Raw genomic sequence first — 14,993 nt, 5'->3', positions numbered from 1 at the left:
TCCTACGTACCCTCTACCCTGTCCTCGAGCCCACCCACCCAGCCAGTCGGATACAACGCAGGGGAATTTAAGGCAATTATGAACGACATTTCAGAACACCCTCAGAATTCCCAGGGAAGAGCTTTGAATTTTTTAAAATTTAATCCAAACATGGCGGAATCTTGTTCTCGATCAAGAGCGGCCATAGTCGATGATTTGAACGATTTCCAAAATAATCAACACACTTTTTCCCGTTTACAGCTACTTCCTTCTTTTTCTGGAAATCCCCTTGTGCGTTTTGACTCCTGGTTAGAATCTTTTGAAAGTATAGTAGAAGGATCAGGTTGGTCTGAGGGGAAAATTATTCAGATGTTAAGGGCAAAATTGGCTGATAAAGCTTTCTCGATTATTCAGGCAACCTTGAAGGGTCATCCTCACAACTATGCTTTAATTAAAGAATCTCTTCTTGATCATTTTCATGGTGACGAAAATGCTGACTTTTATCAAAAGAAGTTTAATAAAGCTAAGCGTAAGCCAGGGGAAAAGATTATAGAATATGCTCATCGTTTGCAGGAAATTTTCAAACGCGCATATCCTGTAGGCTATTCAGAAGCATCTTTTGCTATAATTCTTATGCAAAAATTTATAGAGGGGTTGGATTCCAAATTACAATCGAAAGTTAAATATAAAGAATTTAAAAATTTTAATGATCTTATTTCGGCGACACGAATGTATGCATTGCGACTGGAGGCCATGGAAACGGATAGGGAAAAACATGATTTTATTAGGGCAGTGACTGAGCCTCCTGACACCAAAGATGCAGAATTAAAAGAACTAAAGGAAATAATATTGGAGCAAAAAGAATTCGTCAAAAATGCCGTAGCAAATATCAGACAGGGAAGCAAACAAGTCGATGACCCAAAAACTGAAAAGGAGGAAATTAAGGGCGCACTTCTTGAGCTAACGCAAGCGGTAAGGCAATTGCAATTTGATAAAAACGTATCAAGCGCACCGTATAAGAAGCAAGTTTCGTTCCAAACTAGTGACAGTAACCAGGATAGGAATTGGAGACCTCCGCAGCAGAATAACAATAATAATGGCGCACAATCTTTCAATAAATTCCCGGATAGGCCTACAGCTCATAAAACCCCTGTTTCAAAACCAGCTGGTGATTCTCACCACAAGCCTACACAGCCACAGCTGATTTGCAATTTTTGTGGATATAAGGGTCATTCGCAGACAAATTGTTACAAATATCAACGGCAAAGTTTAGAACAAGCTCAGCCACCAATATGCTATTCATGTCGGGAAATTGGCCATAAATCAAACAACTGTACAAAGGCAAAAAACCAGAGTAGGCCTAACATTCCAAGTCCGCCTCCGAACCAGGGAAACCAATAGGTATCAACTGTAACTTCGGGTCAGTTGATAGGGAGCCTCCGTGTAAATCCCGACAAGTCGCAAAATTAACAACCATAACGAATGAATCGACACCGAGAATTCCATTGAAAATTCATCAGATCCCACTTCAAGCATTATTCGATACAGGAGCGTCTAAGAGTATTATTCATGAGAAATTATTTAAGAAATTACCCCAAAGAGGTCAAGTGATCTGCAGTCAACTTGATTTTGATTTATACGATGTAGGGGAGAAAAAATTACATACGCTGGGGAGCGTTACTTTGCCCGTGCGATACGGAGAGTCAGTTTTGGAACAAGAGTTTATTGTTACAAATGGTGTTTCTGAGGACTGTATCCTTGGATGGGACGCAATCCAGAAACACGGATTTCGGCTTGATGGAGAAGCCAAGAGCATTTATTTAGCAAGAGATAAGCAGGGATCAGCTATTTCTAGCATTCCGGACATGGCAGTTACTTCGGTCAAAAAGACGACGTTATCTCGTCAGACGTCGCTAGTAATTGCCGCGCAAATGAAAGGGTCATTTCCGTTTGTTCCGCCGAATACAGCTTTTATATTTACCCCAGCAGAAGATTTGCCGGCCGGCGTTTTTATTGAGGAGTTCGTAGGAAAAGTATCGAGAGATGGAAAATATAATATTCTAGTTGAAAATCATTCGTTAAATCAAGTCAAAATCCCCAGGGGTACGAAGTTAGGTGGCATCGAAGCTACTACTCGAACGATCGGAAAAATTTCTTTAAATAAAGTTGAGGACAGGCCTAACGTAGTAAAAGAGCCTATTGTAATTCCGGAGGTCGACCCCGAATTTCAAACACAGCTCGCTAAATTATTAAATGACTTTCACGACTTGTTCGCTGCAAAAGATTCAGAATTAGGCAACACAGATCTTATAAAACATACAATTGATACACAGGGACGAGGCCCTATCCGACAACGCCCATATAGAGTTACAAATAATCAAAGAAAATTATTGGAGGATAAGGTACAGGAAATGCTTGATGCGAATGTAATTCAATACTCGCATTCGCCATGGGCTTCACCTGTGGTTTTAGTTGAGAAAAAAGGTGGAGAAGTCAGGTTTTGCGTCGATTATTGGAAATTAAATAGTATCACAAAGAAAGATTCGTTTCCTATGCCAAGGATAGATGAAACATTGGATAAATTGTATGGGAAGAAATTTTTTACTACTCTCGACTTAGCTGCGGGATATTGGCAAATTCAGGTAGATGAGCCAGCTATAGAAAAAACAGCATTTGTTGTAGAAAATAATCTATACGAATTTAAGCGTATGGCATTTGGCTTGTGCAATGCACCTGCCACATTTCAAAGACTAATGAATTATGTACTGAAAGACGTTTTGGGAAGTAAGGCATTAGTTTATTTGGATGATGTAATAATCTTTTCGGATAATTTCGAGGACCATTTGAGGGATATTCGGGAAATTTTTCAACTACTACAGGATGCAAATTTAAAATTAAAACTTAAAAAATGCCAGTTTATTAAACGATCGGTAAATTATTTAGGCCATGTCATTTCGACTGAGGGAATTAAGCCAGATCCAGGGAAAATCGATAAAATAGTGAATTATAAAACACCTTCTTCTGTAGACGAAGTAAGATCATTTTTGGGATTAGCCGGATATTATAGGAGATTCATTCAAAATTTTGGATCAATAGCTAAGCCATTGACCCGATTAACTCATAAAGACCTTAGCAAAATACCTTTTGTTTGGGGTACTGAGGAGCAAAATGCCTTTGAAAAATTACGAACTTCTCTCGTTACGCCCCCAGTATTAGTTTACCCCAATTTCAATGAAAAATTTTTACTTTTCACAGACGCATGTGATTATGGAATAGGAGCGGTACTTTCGCAGATACAAAATGGCCACGAACATCCGATAGCGTATTCTAGTAGACAATTAACAAAAGCTGAGATGAAATATGCCACTACAGAGAAAGAAGCTTTAGCAGTGATTGATGCAATTAAACATTTTCGACATTATCTTTTGGATAAGCCATTCGAGATTATTAGTAATCATCGTCCACTACAGTGGCTTAAGGATCAAAAAGATAACAATGGGAGATTAGGACGATGGGCTATATTGTTAGCTGCGACCAATTATGAGTTAAAGTATAGGCCTGGTCGTATTCACCAAAATGCTGACTGTTTGTCACGTTTAAAGGTGGCGAGTATTCAAACTGGGAAAAATATTAAGTTTACTTGTGAGAAACAATTAGAAGATGAACTTTGTATAGCTATTAGGAATTATTTGGAGAAAGGAGAATTGGATGAAATTTTTCAACAAGCTAGGCCAGATTGGGTAAAAGAAATTGAATATTTTGAAGTCATCGAAGGTACTCTTTATCGGCATGAGTTGCCTTTGTCAAATAGCAAGCGCAGCGACGTAAATTATCAATTAGTGTTACCTGTAGAGCTCCGCCATCTAGTGCTCAAGGAATTACATGACGCACCGATGGGAGGGCATTTAGCATTTTATAAGACGTATTTAAAAGTAAAAAACCATTATTATTGGCCTAACATGAGGGGCAATATTAAAGAGTATTGCCAAGCTTGCGAAATATGTATAGCTAACACTTCCTCTACATATAGAGCAGTTTTGCACCCTCATGAAGTCGCCAAAGCTCCTTTTCAAGTAATTGGAATGGACTTTTTAGGGCCTATCACTCCGATTTCGCCTAACGGAAATAATTATATTTTAGTTATTACTGATTATTTCAGCCGATGGGTAGAAGCTGTCGCTTTAAAAGATCAAACTGCGTTAACAACAGCTGAGTGTATATATAAAACCATTATTGTCCGTCATGGGATGCCGAAAGCTATTTTATCTGATCGTGGAACAAATTTCACGTCAAAATTATTTCGATATTTTTGCAAAAAATTAAAGATCGATCAAAGATTAACGACTGCATATAATCCAGCCAGTAATAGGGAGACCGAAAGATTTAATAGAACATTAACAACAATGTTAAGGAAAGAATTAAGGGATGGGGAACATTCCAATTGGGAGGATATGTTAGACGACGTATTATTTGCATATCGTAGTTCAGTGCACGCGTCAACACTTGACACCCCTTATTATTTGCTGCATGGTAGGGACCCGAATATTCCAATTAATGAATTTCTGGATGCGTCCCCAAAAACTTTTAAATCTTCTTCTGATTATGTGGGTAATTTAGCGGAACGTTTGCGATATAGTTTCCAAAGGGTTAGGGAAGAAAGCGGAAAAGCTAGGGAGCGCCAGAGGGAACAATATAACAAACGTGCAAAGGAAAAGCGGTACGCTGTGGGCGATAGAGTGTTATTTGATATTCGTGTAGTTAAAGATGGGGACTGTAAGAAATTCACTTCTAAATATAAAGGGCCGTATAGGATAGTTAAGGTATATTCTAATAATACAGTAGATATAGCAGATAATTCCTATATCTGTCAACGTACTCACGTTAACAGATTAAAACCGTTATATGAAACAATGCTTTGGAAGACCGAGCATTGTCCTCCATTTGAATCGTCTTCTGAGTTTGAGAATCGATTTCGTAAAACAATTTCAACTCAAACAATTGATGAATCAGAAAATCTGGATAAGCCTATAGATGAAGTTGATGATTTGTATGTTATCCAAGAAATTGTAAACCCTTCTCCTGATGTAAACACTACACTTCTTGGCGACGACTTGAAAATACACACCGGAAAAGAGGCGAGAACTCTCGCGACGAAAAAAAAATACGAATTCGACTGAACAATCGACGAAGATGGAGGTCATTCATCTGGATTCACACGATTCTGAAAATTGTGCGAAAGACACGCCGGAAAAGTGTCCACCAAATGAGATACAATCTGAAAATTTGCAAGAAAATTTGGAAAAGGATGCACCTGAAACAGTCGCGAACACCGGACGCCCACAAAGAAATCGCAGGAAGCCTATTCGATATGGATTTTAATATGAATCTCTCTTGGCTGCTCTCTTACGGTTAGAAGGGACTATATAAGCCCATGACATACAGTGACAGATATTCAACAGTTGTGTTTGGTGATCTTGATTCCAACATGGATTCCGGCAGCGCGGTGGAACTGAACCAGTGGGACATCGCCCAAACCATCGAAGTGGCGACGACATCTAATCCACTCACCGGTAACGAGGAACCGGCGACCAAACGTCACGGGACAAAAGAAGAAGGAGAGTTAGAAACTGACGAAGAAAAGGAGATACGGCGGGAGAAGGCCGTGGAAGAATTTCTACAGCCAATATTGACTAAGGACGAGAAAAGGAAAAGAGACGACGATGAAAAACTGTGGGATGAGATGTGGGATAATTATCGAAGCCCAGGTGCTCATTCACAGGACTCGGAAAACGAATTTAACTGGCGTCGGGAGCAGCGCCGCTACAACAGAGAAATGCGTCGACGGACAAGGGAGTTGGCGGAGGAGCTACAACTCCATATCCGCCAAGAAAACTGGAAAAAAGCAGTGCTCAAGCTGAAGAAGATTCTGGATCTAGATCCCGAAAATCGAAGTCCACCCCTTTATGGTTGGTTTCCAGAAGACTGGAACCCGGCCTACCGTTGCAGATTTTGTAAGAAGGATTGAAGGAAGATGACCCGATATTTTCGTCACTTTAATAAATTCTTTTATTCTCTTTGTTGTAGTGCTTTTGTGTATGGGTAATGTTATCCTTTTGTGTATGAGTTCTTACAATTATTCTCTTTCATATTCATGTTTGTATTTTCAACCGACTTGTATGGCATGGCATCTCTTATATTCGCTCGTCCGACGTTCAAATATATTTACGCTTAGGTTCGGAATCTCGTATAATTTTTTTTCACTTCATTATTATTTACTATTTCCCTGTGATGATAGGAGAGTTTTCTCTTCTATGATACATGGTTGAGGAGGACTTAACATAAAACAAATAAAAATATAACAATAAGAGTAGGAAAAATTGAATGCAAATATCAATAGTTGAAGAATAGTATTACTCTACTGTAATCAAATCGGACAAGGGTACGATGACAAGAGGTGCGAATGCAGGAAACGCATATATATATATATGTACACACGTATATATGTATATATATATGAATTTCGATGATGAGCTGTGTGATTTCTCCTATTTATGATTAATTGTACCACTTGTTACTCCTGATATATATATTAATGTTTGATATACATGAATTTTGTATATGTTTCTGTGTTTCGGGGAATTTGTAGTCCGCTACTGTCCGAATGTTCCCCTATAAGATTACATCTGCTCTCGCTTGCATCAATAGTGGATTCGGCAACGGAAGATTTGCTTACAACATCAAGAAGAAGCAATTAAAATAAGGCATTAAACGTGTCGTTTTTGAAAAACAAAGGGAACTAGTTCCCGATTCCGAGAAATTGTTCAACACAGCTGACGACAACAATATCTTAAAATATATTCGACGCTGTTGGATGGCCGGGAATCAATCCTTCATCGCAACTCGTAACGTCGTTCTGTCAAGAAAAGTTTTTTTTCTTTCCGAAAAATGCCAAAGGATAACAACAGAGGCCATCGGCTACCATCATACACTACTCGTCGGCATAGTTCCGACAGTGGTTGGCGGCTGAGGCCAATTGATTTCGGGGAGCCGGAAGCGGGGCCATCTGGCCGTGTTACACCACCATCTATTCCGCCCCGGAACCACAGCAACCCGCCCCCCACACCGGCGCACCCCAACCCGATCCGACTCAGGCCACTCTCGGAACTCTTGGCCGTTCCCCCTAACTGGCCTACCCAACGCGACCTCAACCTGCACTACCTGAACCTTCGAACCGGAATTCTAAAACTAGAGCTACACAAAGCTCTAAACGAGGGTCAATGGAAACGATCAGTAGAAAAACTTCAGGAGATCCTGGAGCTTGACCCGCAAAACCGTATGCCTTCACCACACAATTGGGCGTTATCCCAATGGTGGATACAAGACGTATGCCCCACCTGCGGACGGGCCGGAAGGCGCCCCAGCGGCCCGGTGGTCATAACCATCGGTGATTAGCCTTTCGTTACATTGTCTTTATGTTATTGTTTTACCCACATTCATCCCTTTTATACTTGTATCTTATGTGCCCCGTTGTAATCTATTAAATATTATATACAGATTTTGATTTCATATTGTATTTGAATGTTTTTCCTCTTTGTAAAAAACAGACATAAAGGTGCTCTGACGTCATGATACCTATATCACCTGACGTATATACAAATCACCTGTTAAAAAAAAAAAAAAAAAAAAAAAGGAGGAAATAATGAAATGAAAGTAATAAGGGAATACGTAAATTTTTGTTGTGTATTTGCACTTATTTTGTTTTATACTTTACCTTCCCTTTTGTTCACCAACCTATTTCTTTTTCGAATTGTCAAAATGAGTACTAAGGAAGTTTCAAAATTACGTATTGTTTCACATTTCATAAAATAACGACACTAACATAATATACATTTTTTTTTTTTGAGAAAACAAAAATATAAAAAATTATAACCAGATAGTAAAAGAGCGTTTAAGGTAGTTGAAAAAAAAAAAATTTTCGTGTATTGGTTCGCATTTCATAAAATAACAACACTAACACAATATATATTTCGTGCAGTGCACAAAATCACTCTAGGAAAACAAAAACTTCTGTTATAGTTGCACAAAATTATTTCGCACACACAACTCTTCTTTTTACAGCACCCCAAAGCCACTTTTTCTGTACTTCTTCTTATGGAATGTAACTACCGCCCAGATTTTCCCCAACGCGACCCTCACTATACACTTCTTTTCACTTGTCTTTTCCGTTGAACACTAAAACTATTCCAACACTTCGCAGCAAGTGAGGGGATATATTTTCTTTCGTTTACTTTTATCAACCTCCTTTTCTTACTTCTTTTCACTTTCCTTTTCTTACACACTGAAGCTGCCCCAACACTTCCCAGCGAGCTAAGAAATATATTTCCTTTCGTTGAGTTTTATCATCTCCCTTTCACACCTCCTTCCGTTCCTTCTTCTTCAATTTTGAAGCGTACAGACATTTTGAACCAAGTAGAGAAAAATATTTTTGTTCCCTCTTTTTGCCGGAGGGCAACTAACAAGCCTTTCCATACACTTGCATTCGTATTCGGAAAATTCCTTGTTTCCCCTCAAGGCGCATTGGCTCCGCCCACCCGTTCGTATTTCACATTCTTTTCCCTTCGTTCCTAGCCAAGTCCCTTTTCCCTGCGTTGGACTTAGAAAAAAATGAAAACCCGAGTTTGACCTTTCGCGCACGGACTTTTTCCGCCGTGAAATTTTTAACGTTTCTTTTCTTCTCCGCATAATTAAACGAATCAATCTTTTTCTATTATTTCTTTTTGATAATTACGCGCGTTTTTTCCTCTTTAACACAGTTATAATGCGACACCCTTTTATTCCCTATCCTTTGCCGTAGCGCAGTTACTGAAAAACCGACGGGAAATAGTTGACCTTTTGGGAGTCGACGGCAAAATTTATTACTTTTACTTTCTTTTTTCTCTTGTCTTTTATTCTATTCTCAATATCTATATATATATATATTAAAAAAGATTCCAATGTCGATGTACAATATTTTTGGCCACTGCTCGGTTTAAATTTTTCTTATGTATTGTTTTTTTTGCGTATGTAGAAATGTCGTCTTTGTCCATTTTGTTACTGTTATGTCTTTACGGACTTAACGTTCGAGCCTTTGACGCGACCGTATGTGATTGTACCGAGTCGTCGAAAATGGGAATAATTCAATTTTCGGATGCCGATTGTCATCCGGAAATAAATGATAAACATTCCGCTGACGTACAATATTCTATATATAGTGAAGTGCGTGCGGCTGTTCATTTTCCTGGACATATTTGTGCTAAATGGAAACAAATACGCCATGTCACCATGAATTTTTTTGGACAATTAGTGATTGTGCCTGACAAAATTCCGCTTGACATTACGTCTAATGAGTGCAACGATATGATTAACAGTCTCCGGTGCGACGATCAAAAAATGAGTGCTACAGAAAATAAATATGTTTTTGATCGTGAACCTCAAATTTTCGGTCGTTGGTTACAAACAATTGATGTGGAAATTGTCAATTGTGCGCTCGAGAAAATTCGTCTTTATCAAGATATTGAAGATGGTAATTTTTCCACACCTATTGGTATTGCTTCCGCGTCAACAGGTCATTTGTCGCATAATCATTTAACGTTGGTTTGGGACAAAACCTATACTCAGCGTACTGAACCCAAAGCTCATCTCATTGAATCTGGAATTGGGAAATTAATCCGAAAAACGGGCAAGGACAGAATTTTTCGCCTTCAAGGTGATAAAAAACAATTGGATTTTCATTTATCTTTTCAACCGCGTTGTATTCCCATACAAAACTCTTCTTCAAAGAAATCTGATGCTTTTAACATCGTCGGCCAATCAAAACTCTTCGTTACAACGGCGGCCATCATGGAAAATTTGTTGACAATAACATTGGCGGACCCCGCGCCACCTAGCGCTCAAAATTTGGATCATCCCGCTAACTTGCAATATATTCGTGATCAATTTACGGACCATGAAAATGAATTATCACGATTAATTCAAATCTTACAATGTGATTCAAGAAAGGCCAAACATGTAAGAGCGATTATTGCAGCACAGTATAATGGCTGGTTAGCTGCCTCGCATCTAGATCTACCCAAATGCACAAAATTACAAGCATTTGGAAAAACTGCCATTGTCATATCGTGCAAACCTTTAAATGTGACCTTCGAGACCGTCATAACGTCTTGTGGACCGCAACCAAAATTAAAAAACTATACCATTAATTTAGATGGTTGGGAACTTGTTAAATATTCGCCGTGTTATTGGACTAATGGATTTGTGAACTTCAATGACGTACCTTATGCGTTTCGCAATAACACTTGGAAGCCCGTGAACGCAAGCATCGTCTTACCGGTACAAGACCTTGCGCATTCTTTTCGTTATGAAGATGTGAAATTTTTTGACTATGAACATAAAAATAACCCTGCGTATGGTGAAACTATTATGGATCATATGAGTATTATGGCTGATATTGCCGCAGCTATGAATGAACATTCGCCGAGTGAAATTTCGGCCAATAATCGACCAAGTGTAACTAACGTTTTGTTATCAGCATCTGGAGTGAACTCTTATACTAGCTGGTGGGAAACTATTAAAAATTATTTCTTTATTGGTGTACTTTGCCTCCTTGGTCTACTTTTTCTACGCATCTGTTATGGCTGTGGATTTTTCGGACTCATCAGCAAGTTATGCTGTCGCCCAATTCAAGAACCAGAACCGGATTTCGCTTATGAAGTCTTATTACGGGACGTAATCTCGCACCGCCGGGAGTGATGTAACGAAGTCATAAAATAAAATTTTTATTGAATTATATTGTGTTTTGATTGTTTGTTTTATTAATATGATTATATATTATATCCGTTGTCTTTATTTCTTATAGATATCATAATTCAAGTGTTGTTGCCCTTTCGTTGAATTCTATTTTTATATTGTACCTTGTGCTCTACTTATTTCCGATTGGATGAATCTGCATGAGTAGGAAGTCGCGCCATGCATTTCCGTGAATATGAAATGTTCCTGCGTACGACATCCGGAGCTCATTTGTCGGAAATGCTATGTTCCCTTAAGCCTGTAAAACGTATAAAAGGATGCCCTTTTTGTTCCCAAAAGTTAGTTCTATACTCATACAGTTCTCTTCAGCCCTTCAGTTATTTCCAGTTCCAGTTCTCATTCTTAGTGCTACAAGTGCTGTCTATTTCTTCAAATATAGTAGTTCAATTTTGTTACTCATTCCATAATTATTGTGAGTACTTTCATCGCTTCTTGTGTGCCTGACAAGTTCCGTCTGTCTTATCTTTTCTCTTTCAACGTTTGACATCTTTATTCCATCTTTGCCACGGCGGTGACGGTAAGACTAGACTCACCTGACTCCATTTGTATTTCCGTTTCCCATTTATATTCTATATCTGTGTAATTCATTTATTATCTTCGGCCTATAAGAATAAAATATATTCGGCATTGTGGTAACGCCTTCCCGAGTTCATTTTCTTATTACAACTTGTCTTTAAATCACGTAAAGACGTTCTTTTATTACTAAAAGAATGCTTTACACTACCAAGCAGTTTCTACAAAGCCAAGCCATCCTCCAACACTCTTTGAATAGATGGTACGTGAATACGTCCCCCACTTAACAGAAAGAAGAAAATGGCAAGAAAATAGGCCTAACGTCACCGTGGGAGATCTGGTGCTTCTAATTGAACCAAATACTTTGCGTGGTCAGTGGCCGTTTGGTAAAGTGCTTGAAGTCATTCCCAGCCCTACGGACAATGTTGTTCGAGTAGTGAAAGTGAAGCTCAGCCAACATCCAAGACCATGTATTCGTCCTGTGGCTAAACTATGTATTAGGGTTGCGGAAAAAGATCAAGAAGTTTATGCAAAGGAAAAGAAAAGAGAATCTCCCACAGCGTAAACGTTCTTAACTTAAGCAACTAACTTAAGTATTGCAAATATGTAACTACTGCTTGTAATGGAGTTCAAATCAAGAGCTGAAGTCGCAAATTCAAAATTGGAAATGCGACAAGTACAATCATGCAAAGACGACACAAAAATGTCAACAACGTAGAAAATCGCAACTTAAACTCTGGTGGCGAGTTCGCTAAGCTCAGCGCCACCTATATTCAAGTTCAAATATAGGGCAAAGAGCAAAAGTCAGGCCGCTTGCTGTTTAGTAATACAAAGCTGGAAACTGTTTAGCCTACCCTGCTAACAGACGACATTCAGTTGACCTAAATTCGTCTAGTGAACGTGTCCCCTGTGAACACCTACGTCCAACGTAAGTGTCATGGCCGAATATCCACCTCCATAAGCCGCATCCGTGAAGGAAAAACTTAAAGTTAGTAGGGAACGGGAGCAAGAGTGCGTCGCCAACATTAACGACACGATAGCAAACGTAACACGTGCAAAAAAGGAAGCTATCAACCAAGTTAACGCTTACCAAAGGGCCATCTTAAGTTTCGACGAAGAACTTGCAACCCTCTCCGAAGACTTGGTTAAAATGCACATCCACTTCAAGACCAAGCGAGAGACCCTGATGAGTGGGTACATCGGGTCTCTCCTACGCCAGGCTCCAGAAAAGGGCGCCGACACTCAGGTACCCACGTCGGTCGCCACTCCAGATCGTCCCACGTTTATCGCCCCGCTGCACACTCCAAACATCCCGTGCTTCCTGAAGGCACACGTCTCGGGAGCAACCCCATGCAAAAGGATGATTCCTGAATGTGAGGACCTTATGCTCCTCACTAATCAAGATCGATTGGAACTCCACTTTCCCCAGCGACGCTGTTTCGGTTGTTTTGTCCCGACAGCCGTCGCCGGCCACACCAAGATTGTGGATTGTCTTCACCCTCGACGTTGCACGTTATGCAACACTCAGGACCATCACCAAATCCTGTCTGGACCCAAAAAGGCCTATAGAGATCTCCCCCACCATTGAAGACGGCCTTCTCACTACGGAAACGCAAGGCACGGAAATTAAATTATGTTCAAACTTTGTTTTTTTCAAGTACCTTTGTTCTTTAGTTCACCTGTTGTCACGATGGGTCCCGCTGTCACCTACGGTGCTGCCATCGCGGGCAGTGCTGTATGGGGCACGAGCCTACACAATTTAGTGTGGTTTATTTTTTGGTTTCGTTTTTTCTGCCTTTTGGGGGAATTGGGCCAGTCGTATTCGAAGTATACCCCCAGATCAGTCATCTCATTTTTGTTCTAAGCCAGTATTTAACTTTTCTAACTGTTTTCCCGTTCCCTTCCCTTTTACGCTTTAACAGAGAAATAAAGTCACAGTCATTTATCTCACCTAAGTCATTTTCTATTTATCTTTCTTTCACCTAATCACTCTTACTACATCAACCCTCTCATCTCTGTCTCTGTTACGTTCCAAGCACGGGAAATCAGTAACAGCGGGCAAGTGTTCGCCACAGCAGTGATTGATACGGTGCTGCAGTTACAGTCATCTTTTTCAAACTGCTGAAGAAAATTCCTTCGTGCAGCAGTCATTGGATGGCTCTGCGGATTATTCTCGCAAACGGTATATAAGTGATGCCCCAAGAAGCAGCCGAAATCACGGTGACCCACAAGAACAGATCTGTGAAGGAAAAGCGATAGTTATGGTTATGTCAAGGATGGAACTTCTGACGGGAAACAATTTTCCCAAGCAATTTGGATCTATACAAATCAACCACAAACGGAGAAATCTCCTCTCACCATGGGTGATCTATCGTTCGCAGCAATTTCTCTTTCATCAGTATAAAATTCAGAAGATAAAGTGCTAGTGACCAGCGATCACCAGGAAATTCCAGCGTACCGGATTAAATCTGTTCCTGGAAAAGTGTCCAGCAATGTGGAAGGTGACTGCATCCTGAAACCTTCGCATTCCATTTTGGTCGCTACAAGCTTATCTACGTGCCATGCCCTCGTTCAGACTGATGTAGAAAAAATTCTTGCAGCCAACCTATAGCCGAAACCTGTATGGCTGGAGAAAAGCGTAACAATGGAAACATTAGAAAAATTGGAGGAGGAGGAACATGGGAAAAACGTGCAGGAAGACCCAAGAAAATTCTCTAGAAATTCATTAGCTGCTTTGCTTTAAGCGAAGATGATGTGGAAAACTCTACTTTGGTGCACCACGACATTAATAGGCCTACGGGAAATAGCCCTCTAATTCATCAGCTCCCCTATAAAAGTGCGTGGAAGGAACGAGTGTGATTGAAGTTAAAAAGAGTGCTGCGCCAGGGAATAATCGAGCACTCGGACAGCCAGTGGTCTTCTCCTATGGTCCTAGTGAAAAAGAAAGACGGAACATGGCCTTTCTACGTGAATTACCGTAAGCTTAATACAGTGACGGTAAACGATTCTCCATACCACTATCGTTAGATTTTAAGTTTACCCAGGACAAGGCCGTAAACGTCGTACTGCAGGACGCATAGGTACCAGTTTCAAATGCTCCACGCGTTCTACCCTGACAGCAGTTCGTAACACTGTTACTCTTACACAGGCCGTAAGACGCTAAGTATCGTTGGCTCGACAAGCAATTCGTCCACTTATTCACTGGGGTAGAAGTGTACGACCATCACAAATCCGTCCGTAGCGTTAAGTAAATTTTCAAATCTGTTTTTGTCGTTAAGTTTTGTGTATGCCTATGAAAGTGCAAATCGACAGTGTTGAAATAAATTGTAGGCGTTAGCTAGTGAAACTTTTATTCAAGATTAAAAATTTTTTTTACATCCGTTGGGAAAATTGTTTTTTTCCTCGAGAGCCTGATCTTCGCCGTCGTATAAAGCGAAAGGAGTCCTGTCCTTCGTATGGTAAAGATTAAGAGAAGTCCATAACTATTTTATTCGTGAAATTTCGTATTTTTTCTTAACAAACTACAGGAAATATGTGGTTTGTTGTTCTTACTCTTCCGCCACATTTCACTTTTAACCTACTAGTTGTGCAACAACAAAATAAACACATACATCCAAAAGCAATTTCCAATTGCAATAATAATAGCTTGACGTTTT

The sequence above is a fragment of the Daphnia carinata genome, chromosome 2 (assembly GCF_022539665.2).
Source record: "Daphnia carinata strain CSIRO-1 chromosome 2, CSIRO_AGI_Dcar_HiC_V3, whole genome shotgun sequence".
Lineage (NCBI taxonomy): Eukaryota > Metazoa > Arthropoda > Branchiopoda > Diplostraca > Daphniidae > Daphnia > Daphnia carinata.
This window is presented reverse-complemented; position numbering follows the sequence as displayed.